Here is a 13,504-nt window from a genome sequence, read left to right as displayed (position 1 = left end):
ATCTAGTCAACTTTATAGTTAAGCCTATCTGTTTTAAAGGCTATGAAAGTAAATTACAAGAAAAATCAAGAAATTTAAATATATAAGGAAGTAAGGAAGAATTTTTTTTTTAAATAAAAATGTTGACCCCTGTTGAAGGTTGGGCTTCTGATTCTGAGATGGGGATGGGTGCACAGGAAGATGGTGAAGGAATGCTCTTGGGGACAATACCCAAGGAAAGGAAAAGTAAAAATGAGACTAGGCAGAGGAAGAGGTGAGGTCTCAGTGGAGTCCCAGTGAAGACCCTAGCTGACCCTGCAAGGTGTTCTGAAACTGGGATGACCACCCAGATTTGTCACTACTTGGGGTGCAAGGGCTGGTCCTTCACATCTCTACGTTAAGTCACTGATCATGAGCTGCCTCAGGAAGATGGCATGGCCTTGGGTGAAACAGCTCACCTCAGCCCTGGCTAAGAGGGCTAAGAGCTGAGGGCTGTAGCCTCCTGCATTCCCAGCAGCCAGGAGCATTAGTCCTTCCATTGTGATGGGGATTGGAGTCGCATCCCAGCATCCCAGCATTCACTGAATGGATCCTTACAACTCTATCACTTCAGGGCTGATTTTCTAAGAAATATGGGGGTTTTCAAACCCAATAAAATCACAGCAAACCTAAAGGACATTACAATCATGTTAAGCTGGGAAGGGTGACTATTGGCAAATGTCCCCCAAACCTTTCACTGAACGGAGAAGACTTTAGGGGTAAATTCTATTGAGACTGCAAAGAAAAAACAATCAAATCATAAACCAATCTCATTATGAGCATAGTTGCCTAAATTGTAAATAAAACATAAACAAATATAGCCCAGCCCTGTGCTATAATTACATTTTGCCCAAATAGAGTTTACTTAAGAAATGAGGAGATAAATGAAATAGGAAGTATGATCATTTTTATAGATGCCCCTAAAAGGGCATTTAAAATTTCATTTGTGATTCATTCCTGGCTTAAGAAAGTTTATATTTAGTAAACTATCATGCAAAGGACTATTTCTTAACATGTTAAAGCTTATTAATCTCAAAAGAGCAGTTGGCATTAATGAGGTTCTTGAGCAAATGGCTAAGAAAGAATTCTTGAGACGTCTTTGGTGCAAAAAGGTGATTTCATTAAAGCTTGGGGACAGGACCCCTGGGCAAAAAGAGCTGCACTGGGGTTGTAAGGAGTGATTGATTATATATTTTTAGGTTTGTGGAGGGAGGGAGATAGAGATAAAGTAAGTTTTTAAGGAATTTGAAAGCAAGGCTTTCAGGACCTTGAGGGGCTAACTAATGTTAAGATAACATTACTTTCAGTCCTTAATAAAACAAAAACATTAAGGAAGTAAAGCAGCCATGAGTTGCTTGAGGAAGGTCACACTCTGCATGTTCCAGGTGTCTATCAGTGGGCTGCAAGCTGTACGGAGATTTATTTTAAGCTACATTTCTTTTGCCTTTGTTTTCCTCATCAGGCATCATACTTTAAAAATGTAAAATACTTTGGGATTATTACTAATCCCAAGGAATAATATGGATGCCTGTTTCCCTGCTGTTAGTCAACATTGTTCCCTAAGTGCTAGCAAATGCAAATAGTTTTTGTCAACTGGTTCCCAACTCAGGCTACTAGATCAATTTTTAAAATGGCAAAATCAACAGAAAATGGAGTTTTACTCCAAATACTCTATGATACCATGACAAATAGTATTCATACTGATATTTCTACTCTAGACTGAGTCTCAGTTCTGGTGTCTGAGACCTGCATATCATTTTGAACTGCAGTCATAAATATTTGATTTCTGGCTTTATTAAAGGGTCAATCCCTCCATCCTTTCAGGTTCAACATTTTGCTGCAGCTGGACCTTCCACCTACTATGGCAGAGATGGTGGGTGGGTTCCTCAACCCAGCCAAGTAGCTTTACCCATGCCCCATGCTGTTTTCTTAACTGATGACAACTGCTTGTGCACTAGCCTTGATTGATAAATATCCATTGGCCTGTATTTTCTTTCTTGGTGCCCCACAGGCCTGCTGGGATTGCCTTATACCTTCATATTAGAGCCCCACTCACTTGCTGTTGGCCTATTCCTTTAATAATTGCCTGTTTTCTGGATTCATTTTCTTTCTAGAACTCTTTAGCTGTAAAATTATTTGACTCATTCCTTGGGCAGACATTTGCCCAGGTGGCAGAAGCTACTTTACTGAGCCTGGCTATACAAAATATTTTTGGATAGTTGAAAATAAAATCCAGTGGAATGTTTAGCCCAGGAGAACCAAACAAAGCCTTATCTGTCTTCTTCACTGCCATATCCTTAAGTGCCAAGTAAAGGGACAAAAAAAGACACCTCAAAAATATTTGTTGAATGAGTAATAGTCAAATCTCAATCTGAAATCAATTTGTGGCTATGTTTTCAATAATATTAATATGAATGTTGCCAAGTTTAAAATGCAATGTTAAATGATGAACACAAGGGAAGCTAAGAAGAATTTCTATTGGCACGTGCTATCAAGGCAGATTCTGTGAACCCACATGGGTTCTGATCTCACTAGGCTTCAGGTAGGTATAAAGGTATCCGGAGGACATTGCAGATATTAAAAATAGGGCCCATTAAATAAAGGAACTTAGTATGTGGGGTAATTAAAATATGTGTTAGTATTTAGGGTTAAGGAAAATCCTTCCTTCCCCAGTGATAATTCCACATAGCCTTTAAAAAGCTCTTGTCTCTAAGAGTCCTGTATTTAGGTTCTAGGACATCATTTAAAGTCAAATGTGTGATATTTTTCAGGTTACTAAGCCTCCTTTTCTGCTTGAGATATTTCTCATTTGTAAAATAAGATTAGGATGCGATTAAGATCTCTGTACGCTCTGATGTTTAGCTGTTCTATAACCCTGTAATAGTAGAGGCTCTATTCTTAAGAACAGGGACAGTGTTCCTCAGGTACAAGAAACACCCTGGGATGTCTATGCTGGTTAATGCAGCATTGATATACACGAGGTGACTCTGGCCATTACTGATGAGACATATGCTGGTTCAGGGGCGCCTGGGTGGCTTGGTCGGTTGAGCGTCCGACTTCGGCTCAGGTCATGATCTCACGGTCCGTGAGTTCGAGCCCCGCATCAGGCTCTGTGCTGACAGCTCAGAGCCTGGAGCCTGTTTCAGATTCTGTGTCTCCCTCTCTCTCTGCCCCTCCCCTGTTCATGCTCTGTCTCTGTCTCAAAAATAAATAAACGTTAAAAAAAATTAAAAAAAAAAAAAAGAAAAGAAAAGACATATGCTGGTTCAATCTGGCCCATGGCATCATCAGCTAAGTAGAGAAGTTACCAAAAGCCTCTGCTGGACAACTAATGTTTGGATACAGCTGAACTTGACCTCATTTGTCCAGAATATGGAGTCAGGTGGCATTTTAGCCATTTAGATATTTATTTTCTTACCCAGATTAAATAGGACTCAGGGGGCATCTTGGAGACAAAGACATGGATCCCATCCACAGCTGGAGGTTCATGTCTAAGAGATGGGAGCAAGAGGGTATTATGGTGGTCCCAAAGCATGGAGGGACAATAGGTCCCTTCAGAGAATCTGCAATAAAGGTAGAATGAATCCAGAATTTAAAAAAAAAAAAACACCCTAACTTGAAAAAAAGGACCAAGGATCACAGGGCATGGCACTTCTGAATGAGGTATTTGGCATGATCTTGGGAATACATCTTAACCCAGTCCCACAGGTGGTGTATTTCTCTTCAGGGAGAAAAATAACTGAATTTTTGATAGAGCTCTAAATTCTTAAGGTATTGGAGCCCAAGTTATCTGGCCCTGGGGCCTCTCCCATGCTCCCAATTTAGTAAAGATTTAAAAAAGGGGGGGGGGGAGGATTTTCTTTCTAGTTTTTTAAGTAACCACTTGGGTGTCAAAGCCACAGTTTCTGTACACCCAGCTGCTGGTTACGCAAAAGTCACCTGAAGAAGCTTGTTAAAAATACAACTTTCCGATTTTTTGGCTCCAGAAATATTGATTTGATAGGAACAGGAGCCCAGGAGTCTATAATAAAAAGCCTGTGTGGTGACTGAATATCAAGTGGCACAGAGAGCACATTTTGAGAAATAGTGCTCTGACACCTTGCCATTCACAGTGTGGTCCATGGACCAGCAGCATCAGCAACCACCTGGAGTTTATTAGAAAGGCAGAATCTCAAATCCCACTCCAGACCAGCTGAATTAGAATCTGTATTTAACAGAATCCCTAGGTGATACATATGCAAATTAAAGTTTAAAACTCACTCTAAAGCTTCCGAAGCTATGGTTCATTTCAGGAAACAGGGACTCTCAGATAAAGCTACATTGTGTCTTGTGAATGACTAGTACCTGGCCTCTGGTAACAGTAGCAAATGTCTCCAGCTACCAGGGTGGAAGGGGAATCCGCTTAGGTGGCTAGCAGCCAGGACCTGCCTGCCTAATTTATACAGGGAGGGACAGGAGGACTGGTTCATGCACATCTTTAAGATGGCTTTGGGGATTCTAAAAAATATTTGAGGATAGGTTACTCTTCCAGGAACAGGATTGCATCTTCCTAATGATGGGAGCTTAGAATTATTGAGATGTGACAGGCTTAAATAGCAATGCAATTACATTTCTACTCACAGGCTGTTGAAGACTAGGACATTTAAATTATGGTATATAAATATTAAAACTGGAAACAAGGAGTTCAGGAGTTCCTATATGTGACATCTTTTCCTTCCCTTTTTTTCATATGAAAATGAAGAGATGATATATAAGGTTTCTTTACTCTCAAAAACGAAAAGAATTGATGAATTCTTCTGAATCCTATTGCCCTCTGTATGCATGACTTGAGATGAAAAGGTTTGGCATGCTTACTGATGTGGGCCATACTACAACCAAATCATGACCAGCTGTCCTCCATTTACTTATTTAAACACTGTTGCTTGTTTGTAGCTGCTGCGGTTATTTACAGAGTCTGTCAATTTCTGTGATTTTTCATTATCTGCCTAATTCTTTTTTACAAAAAAAAAAAAATGCTGACAGGAATTGTGGCATGCTACATGCATTCAACTATCCCTGGTGTTTCAGAGCAGCCAAGACATTGGGTAACATTTCATGCAACCATGTATCTGTCTATGCAACAAGCTTCCCCTTTTCTCCCTACAGTTATTTTTCTCTCCAATATTCCCTCTCTATTCTGTCTATTTCACTTCATTTATATCTCTCTTCTACTATTATTTATTTATTCATGCATAAATTATGTAGTTAAGCAAGATACACAAACCAATTCCATAAGAATCAAGTAAATGTCACCATCTTCCATGCAAAGTGACTAGAATAGCACCTGGCAAATACAGGCATTTCATAAATGTTGGGCATTCAGTGAACATTTTTGAGAGCTGCCTAACTAGATGCCATGTTTCTATGGAAAGTGTAGGATATAAAATATAATTCTGAGTTCACATCATTTATCTACAGAACTGGCTACATAATTTGCTAGGCTCAGTAAGTTGAAAATGAGTATCCCCTGTTCAAATATTATTAAAAGTTCCAAGATGGTGACACTGGAGTGGAACACTCTGGGCATAGGCACAAAGCCAAGAAGATCACTAACAAAGGTTTTTTTATTTTTTTATTTTTTTATTTTTTTATTTTTTTGGATTGTCTGTCTCTGTTGGAAGTTTGGGAGGAGAACCCAAAACTTTTAGCAAATACATATTCCATTTAATTTTTTTAAAAATGTAACCATCCACTAGCACATGTCCAATTATTCAGTGCTGATAGAACAAAGGTAACATGTGGAAAGAAGGAGAGTAGAATAGCAGAATTTAATTATCACAACGACCCTTACCACAAATAACATTAACCTAAAAATATTTTATAATTTTTCATAATCTGAGTCTACTCATCACTCCTAGAGGCACACATCAAAAACTATGGCATCTTTTCCCCCTCACCTGTCCTTTTTCTCCCTCCCCAAAGTCAGAGGATGCATTTCCTGGCTGAGAAAATGTCAATAATGAGGAATTAATACCAGTTAAAATGCACTGCAATTCTTTGGCATGTTGGGGTGGAAAAATAGGTTGAAAGCCTTTACTTTAGCTTGTGCTACATGGCAAGAAGAATCATGTGATGGTCTTGTTCATATGTACATAACATCTAGCATTCTGTCCCTATTTACATGGTATCCCGATTGTTTACACATCTGTCTCCATTACTAGACTCGAAGGTCCTTCAGAACAGGCTTGCTGTATACTTTTTATATGGCACAGGAACTAAAAGTGTTCAATAATTGGGAAAAAAAATCAACAGAAGAATATTTCGTGACATGTGAAAATTAGATGAAATTCAAATTTCAGAGTTCAAAAATAGTTATTGGAATACAGTCACACACCTGTTTCTTTATGCATTTTCTGTGACTGCTATGGCCCTACCACACTGGAGTTGAGTAGTCATGACAGAGACTATATGGCCCACAAAGCCTAAAACATTTGCTCTCTGGCTCTGTGCAGAAAACGTTTGCTGAGCTCTACTTCTGTGTGAGGGCTATATCTTCATCAATGAGTTGACGGAGTCTGGCATAATGTCTGACTTGCATATATGTTTCATATATTGAAAATAGGTATAAAAAGGGAAAAAGAAGAGTGGGCAAGTTCCTTTTTTATGTGGAATTGCTCGGGAGGCCCACTGATATTCCCAGGCCCTCTCCTGAATAGACCTCAGCCTAGCCCATCTATAGCACTTTTTTTTATGAGAACATTTAAATTATACTTTCTTAGCAAATTTCAATCATATAATACAGTGTTATCAACTGTAGTTATCGTGTGATACATCTGAGGATATATCCTCAGATCCTATTCATCTTATAACTGAACATTTGTAGCCTTTTACCAAACTCCCTATTTCTGCTACCCCTCAGCCCTTGGCAACCACTTTTCTACTCTGTGTGTTCAATTTATTTTTTAGGTTCTACATGTAAAGAAGATCATGCAGTATTTGTCTTTCTCTGTCCGGCTTATTTCACTTAGTATAATACCCTCCAAGATCATTCATGCTGAATGACAGAATGTCCTTTGTTAAGGATGAAGGATATTTTATCATGTGTGTGTATGTGTGTATGTATGTATGTGTGTGTACATATGTATACATACACACACACACGATAAAATATACATATGTACACACACACATACATACACACATACACTGGACAAAGAAAATGTGGCATATATATCTTGCTTATACCTTGACCTCAGACTTTGAGTCTCTAAGATTGTTAAACAATAAATTTCTGTTGTTTAAATCATGAAAAGGTATGGAATCATTTCTGCTGACAGTAATTCCTTTCTCATATTAAAAATAATTACAAGAGCTCCTAAACATGGATTGATATAGATTATTTCTAATAAAAACGTACTAAAAACTCACTAACACTTTTATGAATACATTTGTACTTAATAACCAAAACTGAATAAACATATATTGACAAGGGATTTTACCTATCTATGTGAGCCATTATTTACCACACCATGTTTATTTGATGTATTGCTTTGCACACCACTTGCAATAACTTGCAGTAACCTGGAGCCTCCCCTGCTTATCCCCAAGGGTCTGTAATCCACAGGCTTGGAACTCTTGTTTTCTCATGTAACTGATTTATTGGAAAGTCTCAATTCTTCGAGGGTATAAACATAAACTGGTTTTCTTTTTTTTTTTTTTTTTCAGTCCTTGCTTCCAACCAGGTTTTGTTGAATCACTCTTTTCTATCCTTTAACAGTTTGGGAAAATCATTTGGTTTCATAGTCTCTTTCAGTTATAACAAGCTCAGATTAATTGCCGACTTTAATCACAAACTGATTTTTTTTTCTGTTTTAAATGTTTATTTTTGAGAGAGCATGAGTGTAGGAGGGATGGCAGGCGGGTGGACAGAGGATTGGAAGCAGGCTCTGTGCTGATAGCAGCCAGGGCTATGTGGGGCTGGAACTCACCAACCATGAGATCATGACCTGAGCTGAAGTCAGATGCTCAACCGACTGAGCCACCCAGCACCCCACAAGCTAATTTGAATATCGTCTTTTCTCCTTTCCCCAGCAAGGCTGATAAAGCCTTGTCTGTAATAGCTAGTTCCTCTGATGCTTTGAGACAGGGTTGAGGGAGACAAAAAGGGACAAATTTCTTGATCCTTGGCTGGCCTTGACTGTCTGTCCCTGTATCCAGTCAGCAGTGGCTACACATCCACACTGGCTGTGTGCAGTAATCCCAAAGCGGTCTTGCTCGTGGGGGAGGGGTCTTTCAGAAGGCCCCGCAGGACCTCCCTGCTGTCACTTCTCCAACCTAGGATGTCCAAGTGCAAGCTCACCCCTTCATTCATTCCCTCTTCTCAACTTCCACAATTGGTGATCTCCCCACAGCCTCTGGCAGCTAGGGTTCCCTTGACCAGAAGGAAGCCACTTGAGTGAGCCTCCACAAAACTGTTAAATGGAAACTACCAGTCATTACTTAGGCATCAGCATCTTTGCATATCAGATAATGGAGCTCACATCTCCAGTCAGTCATCTCTTTCCAATCGTCTCCTATTCAGTCCAAGTCAGCAAGTTGGCTGTTTAAGAATGCCTAGGAACTGTGTCTTAATAGAGGTGTGGGTTACCCAGAGCATGCATTTGTCAAAGTGAATCGAAGTTCACACTTAAAATCAAAGCATTCCATTCTATGTAAATTAGACCTCAATTTAAAAGCAAGGATGTCAAAGAATGGAAAATTAACGATGGATAATGCTTAGGAATGAAAATAAATGCCTACTTCTCCTGTTTGAAAGCACTATGAGTTTCTTTAACTGAAGTTCTTGGAGCTCTCACCTTAGCTTTGGGGTAAAGTGTTCTCTACCTCTTGGAGAAGGGAGACAAATTTCATTTTGCCATGAACTTGGCTTTCCTCCCAAAAATCCAACAATGTAGCTTCTCTGACTTAGCCCCTTCAATATTGACTGGGAAAGGTGAACAGGGTTTGGCATAGGGAGTTGTGGGGGAAGGGCAAGTCTGCTGTCTCTGGGAAACTCTTGGGGAAGTATCTGCCTCAGGTGCTATCGCAGGGGCTTGCTTGAAGTCTCCTGATTTTGGCTGGGTCCTGGTAATAAATGTCGAGGCAATTGGTAAGTACCATCAATAATCTCTTACCAAAAAACAAAAATGTAGACAACATATGAAGAGGAGAGTTTAGAGACAATTCCATGGCCCAGGTCTGACTTTGCCTTTCATTTGTTTTGCTTTATTTTATTTTTAATTTTTTTAATGTTTATTTATATTTGAGAGAGAGAAAGAGTGAGAGAGTGTGCGTGTGTGTGTGTGCGCAAGTGGGGGAGTGGCAGAGAGAGAGGGAGACACAGAATCCAAAGCAGGCTCCAGGCTCTGAGCTGTCTGCACAGAGCCCAGCACGGTGTTTGAACCCACGAGCCGTGAGATCATGACCTGAGCTGAAGTCCAGATGCTTAACCAACTGAGTCACCCAGATGCCCCTCCATTCATTTATTTTAAAATAGCAATTGAGCACCTCCTACATGCCATGATCTTTCTAGGCACCAAGGATTTGATTAAAAATCATCAGGACCAATAGATAAAGTTGAATAGATTGGGGCATATACAAACTGAAGATGTATACGAGGCAGTCCTGCTCTTCTCAGAACCAGATAGAAAAAAAAGCTTGTCCTTCTCCCAATTGGGAGATAAAAGACAAGTAAATCAGGTATTATATGAGAGTTTGTCCCAAATTAAGATGGAGTAAGCACAGGATTCTATAGGAATACATAGGAGAGATGCTGAGCCAACATTTGAGAGAATCAGAGGAAACTTCCTGGAGGATGTACACGTGAGCCAAGACCCAAAGTTTGAGTAAGGTTAGCAACAGTGAAAAAAAGAAGCAATTCTAGGAGGAAGAACACAGAACCAATGTATTAGTTTCCTATGGCTGCCGTAACAAATCACCACAAACCAAATGGCCTAAAACAAGAGAAATTTATTCTCTCACAGTTCAGGAGGCCAGAAGTCTGAAATCAAGGTGTTGGCAAAGTTGGGTCATTCTGGAGTCTCTGAAGGATAATTTGTTACATGCTGTTCTCCTAGCTTCTGGTAGTTGCTGGCGATTCTTGACTTATAACTCCGTCTCTCCAATCTCTGCTTCTGTTTTCACATACCCACTTTCCTATGTATCTTTGTTTGTCTCTGTGTATTCTTTCCTCTTCTTATAAGGGCACAAGTCATTGATTTAGGGCTCATTTGAATCCAGGATGATCTCATTTTAACCTAATAATATCTGTGAAGACTCTATTTCCAAATAAGGTCACAATCTGAAATTCCAGGGGGACATGAATTTTTGGAGGCTACTATTCAACCCACTATAGTCACTAAATTTGTGATCGTTAGCAAGTTTTTGTCACTTTGCTGTCAAAGTAAAGTCTCTTTTACAATTCAACTTTTCATACTGTGTTATAATTAAGGATTTGAGAGTCTGTCATCCCTCGTAAGATGGTTAGTTTCTTGACACAGAGAATGAGACCATCTCTAGCCCAGAACCTAGAAAACCAATAAGTGTCCCTAAAAAAATAAGAATGACTGGAGTGCCTGGGTAGCTCAGTCAGTTAAGCTGCTGACTTTGGATCAGGTCATGATCTTGTACTCCATGAGTTCAAGCCCCATGTCGGGCTCTGTGCTGACACTCAGAGCCTGAAGCCTGCTTCAGATTCTGGGTCTCCTTCTCTCTCTGCCCCTCTGCCTCTCATGCTCTCTCTCTGTCTCTCTCAAAAGTAAATATTAAAATTAAAAAAAAAAAGAATTATTGAGACATGGCTTCCTCAACTATAATTATGTGGTGGGCTCACTACACAAAACATGATCTTTTTTTTTTTTTAATTTTGGTCAAGCGCTCTAAGTCATAGTATTCCTTGGACTGAAATACAGCAATACTCCGAAGCCAAGTGTAAGAGAAGGTGGCTTTAAAATGTGGCCATGGGCTATGTTCTTCCTACTACAACTCATTGCTACTTTTATTTTTACGATAAGAGTGACTATGATAATGCTTGCACAACAAAGAAGGTGCAATGACAGCTTATACACATTTCAGCTCCATGCTGTATTCCTAACATGGTTGTGAAAAACCCCTTGAAGAAATGATTTTATATGTACAGTAATAGTTTCTATGAAAACCTTGATAAGATTTCTACAAGATTAGAAAGTCCTCGATTGCTTTCGTTCTAGAAACATGAGAAACTAATGAAAGTATTAACAAACACAAAAAAATTGTAAAACATATTCACCGCCTTCTAATAACAATGTTTTTCTGTGAAACATTTTTTTCTTTTTTCTTCTTGTAATTACTTTTAAGTATAATCACCACATTGCATGTTATATCCACAGAACTTATTTGTCTTATTTATCTTACAACTTATATGCATATCACTTATCCCTCACTGCCTCCCACTGCCTCCCCCCATGCCCCCCACCACCACCTCAGGCAAGCACCAATCTGTACTCTGTATCTATGGGTTCCGTTTTTGGTTTTGGTTTTGTTTTACATTGCACATACACATGAGATCATACAGTATTTGTCTTCCTTTCTCTGACTTATTTCTCTCTCTGACATAATGCCCTAAAGTTCTATCCATGTTGTTGCAAATGGCAGGATTTCCTTCTTTTTTATAACTGAATATTCCTCTGTGTATATGTGTGAGTGTGTGTGTGTGTGTGTGTGTGTGTGTGTGTGTGTGTGTTCTTTATCCATTTTCTTTATGCATTCATCCATCAGTGGACACTTAAGTTGTTTCCATATCTTGGCTGTTGTAAATAATGCTGCAATGAACCAGCAATGCATATATCTTTCCAAGATGGTGATTTTGTTTCCTTCAGATGTATACCCAGAAGTGGAGCTTCTAGATCATATAGTAGCTCTATTTTTAACTTTTCGAGGACACCCCATACTGTTTTCCATAATGGCTGCACCAGTCTGCATTCCCACCAACAGTGCACAAGTGTTCTCTCTCTTTTCTCTACCTCCATGTCAACACTTGTCATCTTTTGTGTTTTTGATAACCATTCTAACAATTGTGAGGTGATATCTCATTGTGGTTTTGATTTGCATTTCCCTGATGATTAGTGACACTGAACACCTTTCCGTAAGCCTGTTTGTCATCTGTATGTCTTCTTTGGAAAAATTTCTATTCAGTTCCGCTGCCCGTTTTTGAACAGATTTCTTTTTACTATTGAATTGTATGAGTTATTTAAATATTGTGGGTATTGACACCTTATCAGACATACGATTTGCAAATATTTTCTCCCATTGCCTAGGTTGTCGTTTACTTTGGTGATGGTTTCCTTTGCCAGACAAAAGGTTTTGAGTTTGATGTAGACCAGCTTATTTATTTTGGCTTTGGCTGTCTTTGTTTTTGGTGTCAAATCCAAAAAATCATTGCCTAGAACAACGTCTAAGAGCTTTCCCCCTGTTTTCTTCTAGGAGTTTTATGGCTTCGGGTCTTACATTCAACTCATTGACCTATTTTGAATTTATTTTTGTGTATGGTGCCAGACAGTAGCCTAGTTTCATTCTTTCACATGTGGCTGTCACTTTATACTTTTCACTGTGGTTTCAAATATATCATCTGTTTGGCCCTTGTAAATATCCCACAAGGTAGGGCAAGTGTTTGAGAGAAGATTTCCTAAAGGTAGAGTATAAGATGAAAATCTCATGCAAATGACTTATTGAAGGAGGTTTCTGAGGAGAAACAGAACGTGAGGGACATGAGACATTGCAGGGGGAAAAAAAGAGCAAAGATGTGGTTTCCATGGAAGTTTGTCTCGGATTAATCCCACAGGTATCTCTGGAATATGAATAGCAACACGGAGCTGTTCTACATTTAGGCAAAAGGGCCAGACTTTTGTACTCCTACATTAATAGTTTATTGGCCGTGTGTCGGTCACTGGAAACAGGAGATGGAACATTCCAGGATATTTGGGTGAACTGGTGCCCATCTGCCAAGGGCAAGTGTCTGGAGAAAGGGCAGCTGTGAACCACTAGCAGCCAATCCTTACAGCAGCAGATGGTAGGTGCAGAGCCAGGTAAGAAGAATCTGGGCAGGGCACCAACAGCATCTACTCCAGAAAGTGAATGATCCCATTTTACAAAAGTAACAACCAAGGCTTACAGAGTCTAAATACTTACCAAGGCTACTGAGCCAATAAATGGCACAGTTACAACATGAATTCAGGTCTTGCTTCATAAACGAGGCTCTTCTTGCAGCCTCTGAAGACACTCCCTTCTGATGAAAGTTTTATAGCAAATTCTTTGATAAATACCATGTGTTGCTATGGATGATCCCATTGGGCAAGAATAGGAAGGCTCATTCTAGAGCTTACTAGTGACTTTTTCCTAGGGAGCAAGTTATGATCGAAATGACTGTGAATCCTATTTGTGTAGATGCACCAGAATTATGTTTTTATCACCACACCTTAAGATAGTCTTCTTA

This window comes from Panthera uncia (genome assembly GCF_023721935.1).
Source record: "Panthera uncia isolate 11264 chromosome A3 unlocalized genomic scaffold, Puncia_PCG_1.0 HiC_scaffold_11, whole genome shotgun sequence".
Taxonomy (NCBI): Eukaryota; Metazoa; Chordata; class Mammalia; order Carnivora; family Felidae; genus Panthera; species Panthera uncia.
The sequence above is the reverse complement of the archived record's forward strand: the minus strand, read 5'-3'. Positions refer to the sequence as shown.